This window comes from Schistocerca serialis, chromosome 3 (genome assembly GCF_023864345.2).
Source record: "Schistocerca serialis cubense isolate TAMUIC-IGC-003099 chromosome 3, iqSchSeri2.2, whole genome shotgun sequence".
NCBI classification, from domain to species: Eukaryota; Metazoa; Arthropoda; class Insecta; order Orthoptera; family Acrididae; genus Schistocerca; species Schistocerca serialis.
In genome coordinates, this window is record NC_064640.1 from 856,840,994 (window position 1) to 856,857,379 (window position 16,386).

General features: G+C 40.7%; 1 pseudogene; it reads left to right on the top strand.

The window, feature by feature from the left end:
* Positions 1–7,084: 7,084 nt before the first annotated feature.
* LOC126472216 (5S ribosomal RNA) lies at positions 7,085–7,201 on the top strand (annotated as a pseudogene).
* Positions 7,202–16,386: the final 9,185 nt, after the last annotated feature.

Sequence of the window (16,386 nt, forward strand, 5' to 3'; positions counted from 1 at the left end):
ACTTACTAATATTGAGAGATAACTGCCAGTAATTATGTCACACATTTATTTTCTGTAAATCCTCATTGACTTGATCACAACTTTCGTGTGATACTACTTTCATGTAGACTACAGCATCATCGGCAAATAGTCCAATACCGCTGTCAATACCATCAACGAGATCGTTTATGTAAATCGTAAAAAGCAGCGGACCTATTATGCTGGCCTGGGGCACACCTGAAGTTACGCTTGTGTCTGTTGAAGTCACCCCATTCTGGACGACATACTGCTCTCTGTCTGTTAGAAAACTTTCTATCCAACCGCATACGTCATCGGATAGACCGTAAGCGCGCACTTTTTGGAGCAAGCGACAGTGCGGAACTCATTCGAACGCCTTTCGAAAGTCGAGAAATATGGCATCAACCTGGGAGCCGGTATCTAGAGCCTGTTGTATATCATTTACAAAGAGGGCCAGCTGTGTCTCGCATGACCACTGTTTCGTAAAACCGTGCTGGTTTCTGCAGATGAGCTTCTCAGAGTCTAGAAAGGTCATTATGGCTGAACACAAAGGCCCTGTTTATCCTGCCACCAAACTTCAGTAATCCAACATTAAGGTATCCATTTTCCTTTTCACAAGTTCTAACCTACCTGCCCGATTAAGAGATCTAACATTCCACGCTCTGATCCATAGGATGCCAGTTTCTTCTTGATGACGACATCCTCCTAAGTAGTCCCCGCCTGGAGATCCAAATGGGGGCCATTTTACCTCCAGAATATTTTACGCGAGAGGATGCCATCAGCATTTAACCGCACAGTAGAGCTGCCTGCCCTCGGGAAACGTAACGGCTTTATTTTCCCCTTGTTTTCATTAGCTGTGTACCCATTTACTTTGCCTGTTGTACTTATTTTCACTATCTTCACCATACACACTCATCTGTTCCTCTCGTAACAGCAGTATTTTTCAGTCGAGTTTACACCTTTTGCCATTCCCCTAGCTCTGGTAAATCTGTTCGTTTTTATCTGTGATGGTTTTCCGAGCTCCTCAGCTTTTTAAATACCCTTTCACTATAGTTTGAAGTTTTCAAATTTTAGGTGGCGAACTGCGAAAACTACGCTGTTGTCACTATCAGTATCAGGCCCGGACTTAGCTCATACTTTTTCAAATTATTTCTTAGTCACTGCTTCCCTAGTTATTATATTATTATTATTATTATTTCCTTCACTTTCTCAGACGTTAAGTCCGGTTAAAAATGGAGTGACGCGGACCTTGATCAAGCGTCACTTCCTTTTAACTGTACGGTATGTGTTATATTGAATTTAGGAACTTTCGGGTAATTGAACATGTATCAATAATTACGGATTTCTGTAGTTGTATATATATGTTTGGATGTAGCTGTATTGCATTGATGTACTGATGGATATTGTGTGGTATGACTCCTGTAGTTGATAGTATAATTGGTATGATGTCAACTTTATCCTGATGCCACATGTCTTTGACTTCCTCAGCCAGTTAGATGTATTTTTCAATTTTTTCTCCTGTTTTCTTTTGTACATTTGTTGTATTGGGTATGGATATTTCGATTAGTTGTGTTAATTTCTTCTTTTTATTGGTGAGTATGATGTCAGGTTTGTTATGTGGCGTTGTTTTATCTGTTATAATGGTTCCGTTCCAGTATGATTTGTATTCATCACTCTCCAGTACATTTTGTGGTGTATACTTGTATGTAGGAACGTGTTGTTTTAAAAGTTTATGTTGTAAGGCAAGCTGTTGATGTATTATTTTTGCGACATTGTCATGTCTTCTGGGGTATTCTGTATTTGCTAGTATTGTGCATCCGCTTGTGATGTGATCTACTGTTTCTATTTGTTGTTTACAAAGTCTGCATTTATCCGTTGTGGTATAGGGATCTTTAATAATATGCTTGCTGTAATACCTGGTGTTTATTGTTTGATCCTGTATTGCAATCATGAATTATTATTATTTATTTTATGGCCTTCATTGGACCACTCTAGTCAAAAATACAAAGTTGTAAACAAGTTGTTACATAGGGATACAATTTGGCTCAACAATAACTTAATATGATATTTAGGTGTTATATTTATTAGAGTCTATTCTTATATGAAAGGTGTTTTGCTCTTCTGTCTGCCCAATATTTCTTCATTCTTTCAGATATTATCTTTCTTTCTTCATCTGAGACCACTCTTCCTGTACGCCTTTTATTGATTTTCATTTGTAGTCTGGTTTGCGGGTATTGCAGTATTCTGGTTTTCTCTGTCTTGTTTTTTAGGTCATCTACTGCAATTTGGAGTTCTTTTATATCTTCCTTAATTTCTGTGATCCATTTAATGTCGCTCTTGCTATCCCACAATTTTTGTATTATTTTTTTACTAATTCTGTTTTCTGGAGTCCTCATCAGATGTCCAACGAATGAGACGCGTTTCTTCCTGATCGTGCTCATGACTGGTTCTATTTTCTTATATACTGTTTCATTTGATGCTATTCTCCAATGTCCATTTATTTTATACTGTTTATTTACACATGTCCTAATTATTCTTCTTTCTATTTTTAGTATTCTGTCAATTTCTGCTGTATTAGTTGTTTTGAAGATAGTTTCAGCTGCATACGTTATTTCTGGTTGTGTAACTGTTTTATAGTGTTTTAATTTTGCATCTATAGATAGGCTTTTTTTGTTGTATATAGTTTTGGTAATGTAATTTGCATTGTTCAATTTTTTTATTCTATTTTGCCATGATGGCTTCTCATTTAGATTGTATGTTATTATTTCGCCTAAATATTTAAATTTATCAACAATTTTGATTTCCTGTTCTCCTATTGTAATTTTGTTTGCAAGTGGTGGATCAGTTAGCATAATCTCCGTTTTTTCAAATGATATTCTAAGGCCTACTTTCTCTGCTATTTCTTGTAGTGATTTCACTTGTTGCCTGGCTTCTTGAACGGTGTTGGCTAGGAGAGCAAGATCATCAGCGAATCCCAAGCAGTTTAAGCTAATATCATCTTTTGCACTTCCAATTCTTATCCTCTGTGGATTGTCCTTGTACCATTCTCTCATTATGTATTCCAGTGCACAGTTGAAAAGTAATGGTGATAGGCAGTCACCTTGTCTTAAGCCTGTTTTTATGAGGAATGGTTCCGAAATTTCTCCTCTAAACTTCACTTTTGATTTGGTGTTCGTTAGAGTGAGTTGTAGTATTTTAATTAGTTTTGGATGGAGTCCTAGATTTCTTAAAATTTTTAATACTGAAGGTCTGTGGAGACAGTCATATGCCTTCTTAAAATCTACAAATGTTATTGCCAGAGGTTTGTTCCGTTTCTTGTAGTATGCCATAATCAATTTTAAACTAATTATCTGCTCTGCACAGCTTCTCCATGGTCTGAAACCTCCCTGATATTCCCCTAACTCCTGTTCTAATTGCTCCTTGATTCTTTCATATAGGAGCTTGGATAGAATTTTGTATGTGCAATCTGCTTCCCTAGTATAAAATCGATCCGGAATTTCATTTACCCTTCTTGCTCTTTTCATTGATATCTCCATCTGTAAGCAAACTTGGTGTGTTTTATTAATAATTTATTTTCCTTTCAAAATCTTCTAATAAGTCTCCTCTTATCAAAGCCGAATGGTGGAGCAGCTATTCCACCCTTTACATCCCCACCAATAGCATTCCAGTCTCACATAATAATAAGATTGCCTTCACCTTTAATCCCTTTCATAATTAATTTATCTTTCAGCATTTTTTTTACTTCACCTTATGCACTATTAGCTGGCACTTGCAGTATCACAGTCTCCTTAGGTTTTGTTTGTATTTGGACTAAAAGGCTTCGTCCATTATACTGCCATTAATTCTTTTGGTTGTTTTATCGCTCATTATCACATCATCTCCCCCTGGTCTAGGGCTTGTTTCTACTGTTCCTGTACGAATTGCTTAGAGTTCTTTCACAAATTCTGTAAGAACACCTCGTTATGTCAACTCCTACATTTTCCCTCTCTTGTTTCAAATTTCCTTGTTCCTCGCATCGTACCAGTGTGCTCACCTTAAAATTTCTCTTTAATATTCTCCAAATTTGTTTCATTTTTTCTTCGAAGACCAAGATTCCCTTCCCGGAGATCCACGAATGGGAGAATGGTCTGGAGCTTTTTCACAAAGCACTTGATCAAAGCTACTAATACTTCCGATATACTGAAGATATCCTTCTCCAATAGAGAGTACATCGCGTTCCCACACCATCCTCATCGTCTCTTCAATCTTATAGTATGATGTATCGTCTGAAATCGTGACTTCGTTCACTAGCACTTTACCAGCCGAACCACCAACAGATCCCAACAGAAACTACCCAGACTCACAAATAAGCTGAAGTGTTTGTAATTTGTCAACACTTTCCGTCCCTCGTGTAGAAGCAAGTAAGAATTCTAATTTCGAAAAATTTTATCCGCCAAATTAATGAGCCGTTGAATATATGAGTTCGTAGTTATCGATCCTAACGTTCTTTCTCTTCCTGGTACAGTTTAAGCGCGCAATAAACTTAACCACTTGTAAATTTTCAGACAGAAGTGTTGCTTCCCTAACAACCATCTATCGATTAATCCCTCGACGATACCTTGCTTCGATTTCCTTATTTCGCTTGGTATGTAATGGCGCAATAGCAATAGCTTTGAGTTTCACGAAACCGACTTCTTTTACGAAAAGTGAGTCTCTAAGGAAAGCTGATGCTGTTAAATGCTAGGAAAGATTAAATGGAAAAATTTCCGTAGTAGTTATAAACCACTGTTTTCTATACTTGTTTACACTTGAACAGAGGGTGTGTGGGTAGTACGGAAAGATTGTGTTGCCGCAACAAAAAAGTGAAAACTACTATAAAAACTATGTGTCCTCTCAGATGATCCATATTCCGCTGGTTGACTCAAATCCACTGTTCAACTGTGTTAATAAATGTCGATGACGATATGAACAGATATATTTTCCTTGGGGTATATATGACTATGGTCACATGTAAACCACTGTTTGCCAAAAATGCTGTACGCTGAAAGAAGCACACAAATGGAACGAAACTTGCAAGACACTCTAAGCACAATAATCTACGTGAAAGATTAGACCTACGGAGTGACAGCGCATGTATGGGCTGACCAACGTGAAATATCGGTTGAGCTGTTTATCGTACGCCTAAGATGCTAAAAGTCCGATCCCTGGCGGCCTACAGAGAAGGGCAGCTGCCGATAAGATCATGGAAACTTAATACAAACAATGCCGTAAAATGGAAACGTCTTGTTGAAGAAAAGCTTCTAGTGGTGGCCTAATCAAGAATGAAGCTATGGGTGCCACACGATACATGGGCATATTAATGAATGGTCTCAGCTAAACTACTAAAGAAGCTAGCGGTCACCATAAAATTTTGGTTTATTGCCATAAAGCATCGCCGGCCGGGGTGGCAGAGAGTTCTAGGCGCTACAGTCTGGAACCGCAAACCGCTACGGTCGCAGGTTCGAATCCTGCCTCGCGCATGGATGTGTGTGATGTCCTTAGGTTAGTTAGGTTTAAGTAGTTCTAAGTTCTAGGGGACTGATGACCTCAGAATTTAAGTCCCATAGTGCTCAGAGCCATAAAGCATCCAACAAATGAATTCTCCACTGAAATAAGTATGTAAACATTAAATAAGTGGACAAGGAATTTTAAGTATGAAATCTAGCCTTGGCACATGTAGGTGGACACATGAACACATATCATGAAACTATATCCTGGTATGGCCAATGATTGCGAAAATTGTTAGTGGTTTAAAGATAAAAACCGGAAAATAAGTACGAACAGCAATAGAATCGCCAAAGTGCGTGATGTAAGCAACTAGCTGTTTGTGAACGTTAGAACTGTGTAACTGAACCCTGATGAAATGTGACTTGCCTTGCGCCGCCCCCCCCCCCCCCAATCCCCACCTCCCACCCACCCACAATCCGGTGATATCGTCGCTGGCACATTCTTAAAACTATTTTTGTACGGTGTGTTTGTGGAAGATGGAGACAGCAACAGCTGGAATATTCTGGGTTCAGTTCACAGTCTGTATTCGGCTCTAATATGGAGACACCGTTCAATGCGACCTCTAGGCAGCAAACATGTGCTCCCTTCAGCATATGTTTACTCATCTATAGTCTGACAGCAAGTGTCGTCTGACTCAATTCTTCGACCCTTGGCTGTTTCTGACAGTTGGTGAATTGGCCAATTCCAGCAGACCTTGTGCGTTTCAACTAATAATAATTTTGTAAATGTGTTAAACAAATTCCTACTCTCTCATATTTTGTGATGGTTTATCAAAGATGGCCTGGCGCTGGGAGGAAGGCAGGAAATCTCTCCCACTCAATGACAGATTACTAATCCCAGCTAATCGAAGACTCAACATGTAGACATGTAGAGTAAAGTGCACCTTCTACAGAAATAATTATTGGGAGCCAATCAGAATAATTGTTACTAGAATTTTGAACTAACATTCTTTCATGGAGTGACTGCAGAGAGGTGGCCAATCTTATGCCTCCCCCATTCTGGCTACCACACTCGGCTTCACAGGTTATCTTTCCAAAGGAATTTCTTCTAGGGTCCCGCAAAATTGAGTTTCATAGGAGATAGACCGACCCAAGTCGTCTGCTGTGCAAATTCTGAATCTCATACCTGCTTGAGAGGACAGCTTTGAGCTCCAAATACGTTTTCGATCCTCCTGGTTCTTTTAAGTCAGCTTCCATGTCGTGCAGGCCAGCTAGAACGAGCTCTCAGTGCTGCAGAGTAGTAGGTCCCTTGCAATGTAATAAAAAGAAGGAAGGGAAGAAGTAATTAGCTGAGCAGTCATTGGCAGTATTGAATATTTTCTCAGTTGTGATGCAGCGTTTTAGGATCGACTAAATTGATTCTTGAGATGTGCAGATTACATTATAAAATATGCTGTGTGATAGTTTGGGGACAAACTGCCACATAACACCAGCGCCCTCTGCACAGAAATGTCTTGTGGTGACAAACCTTGCTGTGTGCCTTGATGCCACCAAGAAGTGCCATGGTGCAAAATACAGAATCTTTACCGGAAAACTATTTCCCTCAGTAGATGTGTGTCATGGGCAACGGCCTTGCCGCAGTCGATACACCGGTTTCCGTGAGATCACCGAAGTTAAGCGCTGTCGGGCGTGGTCGGACTTGGTTGGGTGACCATCCAGGCCGCCACGTGCTATTGCCATTTATCGGGGTGCACTCAGCCTCGTGATGGCAATTGAGGAGCTATTCGACCGAATAGTAGCGGCTTCGGTCAAGAAAACCATCATTACGACTGAGAGAGCGGTGTGCTGACCCCATGCCCCTCCTATCTGCATCCTCAGCTGAGGATGACACGGCGGTCGGATGGTCCCGATAGGTCACTCGTGGCCTGAAGACGGAATGAGTGAGATGTGTGTCATTCTTCGTAAGGTGGAACGCTACAGGAGTGCCATATTTGTCCCTGCTGTACACCGAATACTGCTGTGCTTGGGATGACTTGCATGTTTTCTTTTATGCAGAATATCTCTGTTGCTAAACTGATGATGCAGAGGGCTATAATTGGCTCCTCGGATCAGACAGTAACATGCTGCTTGGCTACAGATAAATTAACTTCTTTTACAACATTTACAAAAATCCATTCCCCATTCCTGTCACAGCTGCAGCTAGGAGAAAAAGACTCGCTTCAATATGACCCCTTATGTCTCAATCTTGTCTTCGTAGTCCTTAAGTGAGGTAAACGTTGGTAGTAGTACACTACTGGCCATTAAAATTGCTACACCAAGAAGAAATGCAGATGATAAACGGCTATTCATTGGACAAATATATTATACTAGAACTGACATGTGATTACATTTTCACCCAATTTGGGTGCATAGATCCTGAGAAATCAGTACCCAGAACAACCACCTATGGCCGTAATAACGGGCATTGAGTCAAACAGAGCTTGGATGGCGTGTACAGGTAGAGCTGCCCATGCAGCCTCAAAACGATACCACAGTTCATCAAGAGTAGTGACTGGCGTATTGTGACGAGTTAGTTGCTCGGCCACCATTGACCAGACGTTTTCAATTGGTGAGAGATCTGGAGAATGTGCTGGCCAGGGCAGCAGTCGAACATTTTCTGTTCCCAGAAAGGCCCGTACAGACCTGCAATATGCGGTCGTATATTATCCTGCTGAAATGTAGGGTTTCGCAGGGATCGAATGAAGGGTAGAGCCACGGGTCGTAACACATCTGAAATGTAACGTCCACTGTTCAAAGTGCCGTCAATGCGAACAAGACATGAACGATACGTGTAACCAACGGCACCCCATACCATCACGCCGGATCATACACCAGTATGGCGATGATGAATACACGCTTCCAATGTGCGTTCCCTCCCCCCAATGAACCATGCACCTTGCCATTGGTGGGGCGGCTTGCGTGCCTCAGCGATACAGATAGTCGTACCGTAGGTGCAACCACAACGGAGGGGTATCTGTTGAGAGGCCAGACAAACGTGTGGTTCCTGAAGAGGGGCAGCAGCCTTTTCAGTAGTTGCAGGGGCAACAGTCTGGATGATTGGCTGATCTGGCCTTGTAACACTAACCAAAACAGCCTTGCTGTGCTGGTACTGCGAACGGTTGAAAGCAAGGGGAAACTACAGCCGTAATTTTTCCCGAGGGCATGCAGCTTTACTGTATGGTTAATGATGATGGCGTCCTCTTGGGTAAAATATTCCGGAGGTAAATAGTCCCCCATTCGGATCTCCGGACGGGGACTACTCAAGAGGACGTCGTTATCAGGAGAAAGAAAACTGGCGTTCTACGGATCGGAGCGTGGAATGTCAGATCCCTTAATCGGGCAGGTAGGTTAGAAAATTTAAAAAGGGAAATAAATAGGTTAAAGTTAGATATAGTGGGAATTAGTGAAGTTCGGTGGCGGGAGGAACAAGACTTTTGGTCAGGCGAATACCGGGTTATAAATACAAAGTCAAATAGGGGTAATGCAGGAGTAGGTTTAATAATGAGTAAAAAAATAGGAATGCGGGCAAGCTACTACAAACAGCATAGTGAACGCATTATTGTGGCCAAGATAGACACGAAGCCCACGCCTACTACAGTAGTACAAGTTTATATGCCAACTAGCTCTGCAGATGACGAAGAAATTCAAGAAATGTATGACGAAATAAAAGAAATTATTCAGATAGTGAAGGGAGACGAAAATTTAATAGTCATGGGTGACTGGAATTCGGTAGTAGGAAAAGGGAGAGAAGGAAACGTAGTAGGTGAATATGGATTGGGGGTAAGAAATGAAAGACGAAGCCGCCTGGTAGAATTTTTCACAGAGCACAACTTAATCATAGCTAACACTTGGTTCAAGAATCATAAAAGAAGGTTGTATACATGGAAGAAGCCTGGAGATACTGACAGATTTCAGATAGATTATATAATGGTAAGACAGAGATTTAGGAACCAGGTTTTAAATTGTAAGACAATTCCAGGGGCAGATGTGGACTCTGACCACAATCTATTGGTTATGAACTGTAGATTAAAACTGAAGAAACTGCAAAAAGGTAGGAATTTAAGGAAATGGGATAAACTGACTAAACCAGAGGTTGTACAGAGTTTCAGGGAGAGCGTAAGGGAACAAATGGCAGGAGTGGGGGAAAGAAATACAGTAGAAGAAGAATGGGTAGCTTTGAGGGATGAAGTAGTGAAGGCAGCAGATGATCAAGTAGGTAAAAAGACGAGGGCTAGTAGAAATCCTTGGGTAACAGAAGAAATATTGAATTTAATTGATGAAAGGAGAAAATATAAAAATGCAGTAAACGAAGCAGGCAAAAAGGTATACAAACGTCTCAAAAATTAGATCGACCTTGAAGTGCAAAATGGCTAAGCACGGATGGCTAGAGGATAAATGTAAGGATGCAGAGCCTTATCTCACTAGGGGTAAGATAGATACTGCCTATAGGAAAATTAAAGAGACCTTTGGAGAAAAGAGAACCACTTGTATGAATATTAAGAGCTCAGATGGAAACCCAGTTCTAAGCAAAGAAGGGAAAGCAGAAAGGTGGAAGGAGTATACAGAGGGTCTATACAAGGGCGATGTGCTTGAGGACAATATTATGGAAATGGAAGAGTGTGTAGATGAAGATGAAATGGGAGATATGATACTGCTTGAAGAGTTTGACAGAGCACTGAAAGACCTGAGTCGAAACAAGGCCCCAGGAGTACACAACATTCCATTAGAACTACTGACGGACTTGGGAGAGCGAGTCCTGACAAAACTCTATCATCTTGAGAGCAAGATGTATGAGACACGCGAAATACCCTCAGACTTCAAGAAGAATATAATAATTCCAATCCCAAAGAAAGCAGGTGTTCACAGATGTGAAAATTACCGAACTATCAGTTTTATGAGTCACGGCTGCAAAATGCTAACGCGAATTCCTTACAGACGAATGGAAAAACTAGTAGAAGCCGACCCAGGGGAAGATCAGTTTGGATTCCGTAGAAATATTGGAACACGTGAGGCAATAGTGACCCTACGACTTATCTTAGAAGCTAGATTAAGGAAAGGCAAACCTAGGTTTCTAGCATTTGTAGACTCAGAGAAAGCTTTTGACAATGTTGACTGGAATACTCTCTTTCAAATTCTGAAGGTGGCAGGGGAAAAATACAGGGAGCGAAAGGCTATTTACAATTTGTATAGAAACCAAATGGCAGTTATAAGAGTTGAGGGGCATGAAAGGGAAACAGTGGTTGGGAAGGGAGTGAGACAGGGTTGTAGCTTATCCCCGATGTTACTCAATCTGTATATTGAGCAAGCAGTGAAGGAAACCAAAGAAAAATTCCGAGTAGGTATTAAAATCCATGGAGAAGAAATAAAAACTTTGAGGTTCGCCGATGACATTGTAATTCTGTCAGAGACAGCAAAGGACTTGGAAGAGCAGTTGAATGGAATGGATAGTGTCTTGAATGGAGGATATAAGACGAACATCAACAAAAGCAAAACGAGGATAATGGAATGTAGTCGAATTAAGTCGGGTGATGCTGAGGGTATTAGATTAGGAAATGAGACACTTGAAGTAGTAAAGGAGTTTTGCTATTTGGGGAGCAAAATAACTGATGATCGAAGTAGAGAGGATATAAAATGTAGACTGGCAATGGGAAGGAAAGAGTTTCTGAAGAAGAGAAATTTGTTAACATCGAGTATAGATTTAAGTATCAGGAAGTCGTTTCTGAAAGTATTTGTATGGAGTGTAGCCCCGTATGGAAGTGAAACATGGACGATAAATAGCTTAGACAAGAAGAGAATAGAAGCCTTCGAAATGTGGTGCTACAGAAGAATTCTGAAGATTAGGTGGGCAGATACATAACTAATGAGGAGGTGTTGAAGAGGATTGTGGAGAAGAGAAGTTTGTGGCACAACTTGACTAGAATTAGGGATCGGTTGGTAGGACATGTTCTGAGGCATCAAGGGATCACCAGTTTAGGTTTGGAGGGCAGCGTGGAGGGTAAAAATCGTAGAGGGAGACCAAGAGACGAATACCCCAAGCAGATTCAGAAGGATGTACGTTTCAGTAGGTACTGGGAGATGAAGAAGCTTCTACAGGATAGAGTAGCATGGAGAGCTGCTTCAAACCAGTCTCAGGACTGAAGACTACAACAACAACAACAATGTGCGTTCACCGCGATGTCGCCAAACACGGATGCGACCATCATGATGCTGTAAACAGAACCTGGATTCATCCGAAAAAATGACGTTTTGCCATTCGTGCACCCAGGTTCGTAATTGAGTATACCATTGCAAGCGCTCCTGTCTGTGATGCAGCGTCAAGGGTAACCGCAGCCATGGTCTCCAAGCTGATAGTCCATGGTGCTGCAAACGTCATGGAACTGTTCGTGCAGATGGTTGTTGTTTTGCAAACGTCCCCATCTGTTGACTCAGGGATCGAGACGTGGCTGTACAATTCGTTACATCCATGCGGATAAGATGCCTGCCATCTCGACTGCTAGTGATACGAGGCCGTAGGGATGCAGGACGGCATTCTGTATTACCCACCTGAACCCACCGATTCCATATTCTGCTAACAGTCATTGGATCTCGACCGACGCGAGCAGCAATGTCGCAATATGATAAACCTCAATCGCTATAGGCTACAATCCGACCTTATCAAAATCGGAAACTTGATGGTACGCATTTCTCCTCCTTGCACGAGGCATCACAACAACGTCTCACCAGGTAACGCCGGTCAACTGCTGTTTGTGTATGAGATATAGGTTGGAAACTTTCCTCATGTCAGCACGTTGTAGGTGTCGCCACCGGCGCCAACCTTGTGTGAATGCTCTGAAAAGCTAATCATTTGCATATCACAGCATCTTCTTGCTGTTGGTTAAATTTCGCGTCTGTAGCACGTCATCTTCGTGGTGTAGCAATTTTAATGGCCAGTAGTGTAGAAACGTTCTACACCCTGTCGCAAATGTCAGTTGTCTAAACATTCTGAATAACGTTTTGCAAAAAGAACATCTTCCTATCTCCAGGATTCCCATTTGAGTCAACGGAACATTTCCACAATACTCGCTGTAACAAATCTAGCAGCAAACTCTGAACTGCTAAGATGCCTTCCTTCAATCCGACCTGGTGGGTATGCGAACAACTTTAGCAGTACTATAGAATGGGAAGCTCAAGTGTTCTGTATGCAGTCTCCTGTACAGATGAACTACACTTTCCAGAATTTTCCAATAAACTAAAGTCAACCATTCGCTTTCCTACAACTGACCTGACATGTTCATTCCAATTCATGTCGCTTTCGAGCATTAGGCCAAGATATTTAATCGACGTGACTGTGTCATGCAGCACACCAGTAATAATGTATTCGAACATTACAGGCTGTTTTGCTTAGTCATCTGCATTAACTTACATTTTACACACTTAGAGAAAGCTACCACTCAACACAACAAATAGAAATTCTGTCCAAGTCATCCTGTATAATCCTATAGTCACTCAACAATGACGCTTTACCATACACTACAGCAGAATGAGCGAACAGTCGCAGATTGCTGCTCACACTATCTGACAGATTCTTCATTACAAAGTTCCAGTCACATCTCCACAGAACACTACAGATGGTACACCTGTCTCTGATGAGCCTTCGCCGCCCAGGACAACTTTCTGGGTTCTCAGACCATTGTTAATATAATAGTCTGATGTGTGGCACTGTGTCAAACACTTTCCAGAAATCTAATAATATGTAATATACCTGTTGCCCCTCATCTGTGGTTCACAGTATATCAGTAGAGGGGCAGTGTATGTTCTGGCCATAACTGCTGATGTCAGCACTTTTTTGGCAGAGCATTCATGATATTGCAGACATCAACTCTTTTCCCAGAACTGGTGACTCCTGCATCCGACTCTGCGGCAGTGACACTATTCACAGAATTCCCTCCCTTTACCTCTCCACTGGTAACCAATGGCGTTATACGTTTTCCCGAAAACGCCGACAGGCTCCATGGCACCAGTGGCCTGCAAGCTCGGCACCCACCATTCGAGCAATTTTATCTTACATAGTTCAGTTGTGTGAGAGCTGTCATTTCTTCACTGTCAGCACGTACATCCATGTCTCATGTGTTCAATTGACGAGACTCTTGCTTTGAGCAAAGAAGACTTAAACAACTCTATTTGTTGTAAACACCTATCAGAGAAATGTACTCACAGCTTTCTGCTCTAAAAATGGAAGGCATGATCACTGAGGAACATATGATTGTGGACAGGAGAAATATTGTTCAACAAATAATAGTAATACAACAGAATGGTAGGAAGAAGCATTACTTGATTCGTTCCACCAACACAGCACTTTCTATTTGGTAGAATTGGATACACTATTAAAATATATCTCAAGTCTCTCGCCACATAAGAAACTACTGTGAGCTGTGCTGGGAATACCTATCAGTAAGTACTTTTTTTTTGCATAACTGTGGCATATATGTCGGTGTAATATTTTGCATCAGTGTATACTATATACATACATCATGAAGTGAACTCATTCCTCACGACCTTGTCTCTGAGACACACATGAGCTATAGCAACACTTTGTAAATACCCAGTCCTATACACAGTGGCCAAATTGGAATGTGATGGCACTAGGTGTTGACTTTTTGCTATGCAAAGTTTCAGATCACGAATGTGTCATGTGGGAAGTGTGTGCCACTTGAAAGTGTTACATTTCATACAATATACGCCTATAGTTTTTTTTTAAGTATGGGATACCAGTGCTGTGTTCCCAATTGAATCTCAATGTAGACAAGTGTAATGTGCTGCGAATACATAGAAAGATAGATCCTTTATCATTTAGCTACAAAATAGCAGGTAAGCAACTGGAAGCAGTTAATTCCATAAATTATCTGGGAGTACGCATTAGGAGTGATTTAAAATGGAATGATCATATAAAGTTGATCATCAGTAAAGCAGATGCCAGACTGGGATTCATTGGAAGAATCCTAAGGAAATGCAATCCGAAAACAAAGGAAGTAGGTTACAGTACGCTTGTTCGCCCACTGCTTGAATACTGCTCAGCACTGTGGGATCCGTACCAGATAGGGTTGATAGAAGAGATAGAGAAGATCCAATGGAGAGCAGCGTGCTTCGTTACAGGATCATTTAGTAATCGCGAAAGCGTTACGGAGATGATAGATAAACTCCAGTGGAAGACTCTGCAGGAGAGACGCTCAGTAGCTCGGTACAGGCTTTTGTTAAAGTTTCGAGAACATATCTTCACTGAAGAGTCAAGCAGTATATTGCTCCCTCCTACGTATATCTCGCGAAGAGATCATGAGGATAAAATCAGAGAGATTAGAGCCCACACAGAGGCATACCGACAATCCTTCTTTCCACGAACAATACGAGACTGAAATACAAGGGAGAACCGATAGAGGAAGTCAAGGTACCCTCCGCCACACACCGTCAGGTGGCTTGCGGAGTATGGATGTAGATGTAGATGTAGATGTAGATTACCAGGGAAATTGTAAACCCAAGTTGAAATGAAAGTGCACATGCTCCAATTTCCCAAATTTGAGAAGCTGAGAAATGCCCAAAAAGGATTTTCTGTCCACACGTCAATCAAGGATAAGTAATTGATGAAAAATTTGTTATGCGTGTCTTCCTTCCCCTGAAACACATATTTCAATTGATTTTTAAAGCAGTTCTGTACGAAGTATTGAGGTCATTTGCTTCTTAGCTCAACAACACAGCTGACAAGATTAGTATGAAGATTGGTATGAATGAAAGTGTGAAATCGGCAGAGCAATATGAAAGTGAAAATAAAATTTCAAGTATATTTCACTTTATAGGGGAGGGGCATAAAATGAACTTTTCCTCGTAAGGATCGTCGCCAGGAACAGACAGCGTAATTTTTGCTAACATAAACACACCAGGGTCTGTACTTCAGTTGTGTTATTCTGTAGTTATTAATGAAAGTTGGAAGTTTCAGTTTTTTATAAAGGAATTTTAGAAAATAGCTTTTCAAACAAATAACTTTCCTATGAGAGTAAATTATGTTCATGATATTGATAGTATACTGAAGTATGTTGAAAACCATACAGTTCTAGATTTTGTAAATAAACAGCAATCATTAGAGATAATGCAAGGTATTTCGAATATCCTTACTGAAGACTCTCATGATAAAGACTTTTCTTTTAGTTTGTAAAATCTCATATATATTTTGCGAGCAGCAGGCACAGAGTAAGGTAAAACCCAAAAGACTTGCTGTTTTTATTTCTTTTGTAAATTATTTCTCCAGCTGCTTCGGTGTGAACAGATTGGGGGAGGAATGGTTGGTTTTCCTGATTAGTTCTCTTGTATTAGAGAGTTTCAGTTAATTTTCTATGTGCTTCTTGTTATTGCTTTTATTCATTTATTGATACATCATGTTCCATAAATCTCATTCTGCTGAACAAGTAAAGACATACATTAACAACCGAAAGGATGTGCTGTAGACTATTCATGTAAAGTATATGAACAATAAATCATGACTGGAGGAAGTAATTGCTTTGAAAAAAAAAGAAATACTTTCACTATATCACAGCATTATAAGAATATTTTATTTTTGAGAGATACTTAATTCTCATCACCTGTATATCCCTAGTAAACTCATTCCCATTGTTCATGTACTAAAATACGCCTGAATGGTGTAGCTGAGTCAGCATTAATGATTCTGACTACCCCTGAGTTCTCTTTTCTTTAATTTAACATGACTGATGAAGATGCTTTAATACTGCCTTTGACCATCATAGTCAGATAACCCATTTACTGTGGAGTTTCATGAAAGGCAGCTATTTAATGAAAGACTGCTTGTATAATAATGAATTATCAATCTTTTTTATTTGGATTATTACTATGGGGAAGAAAA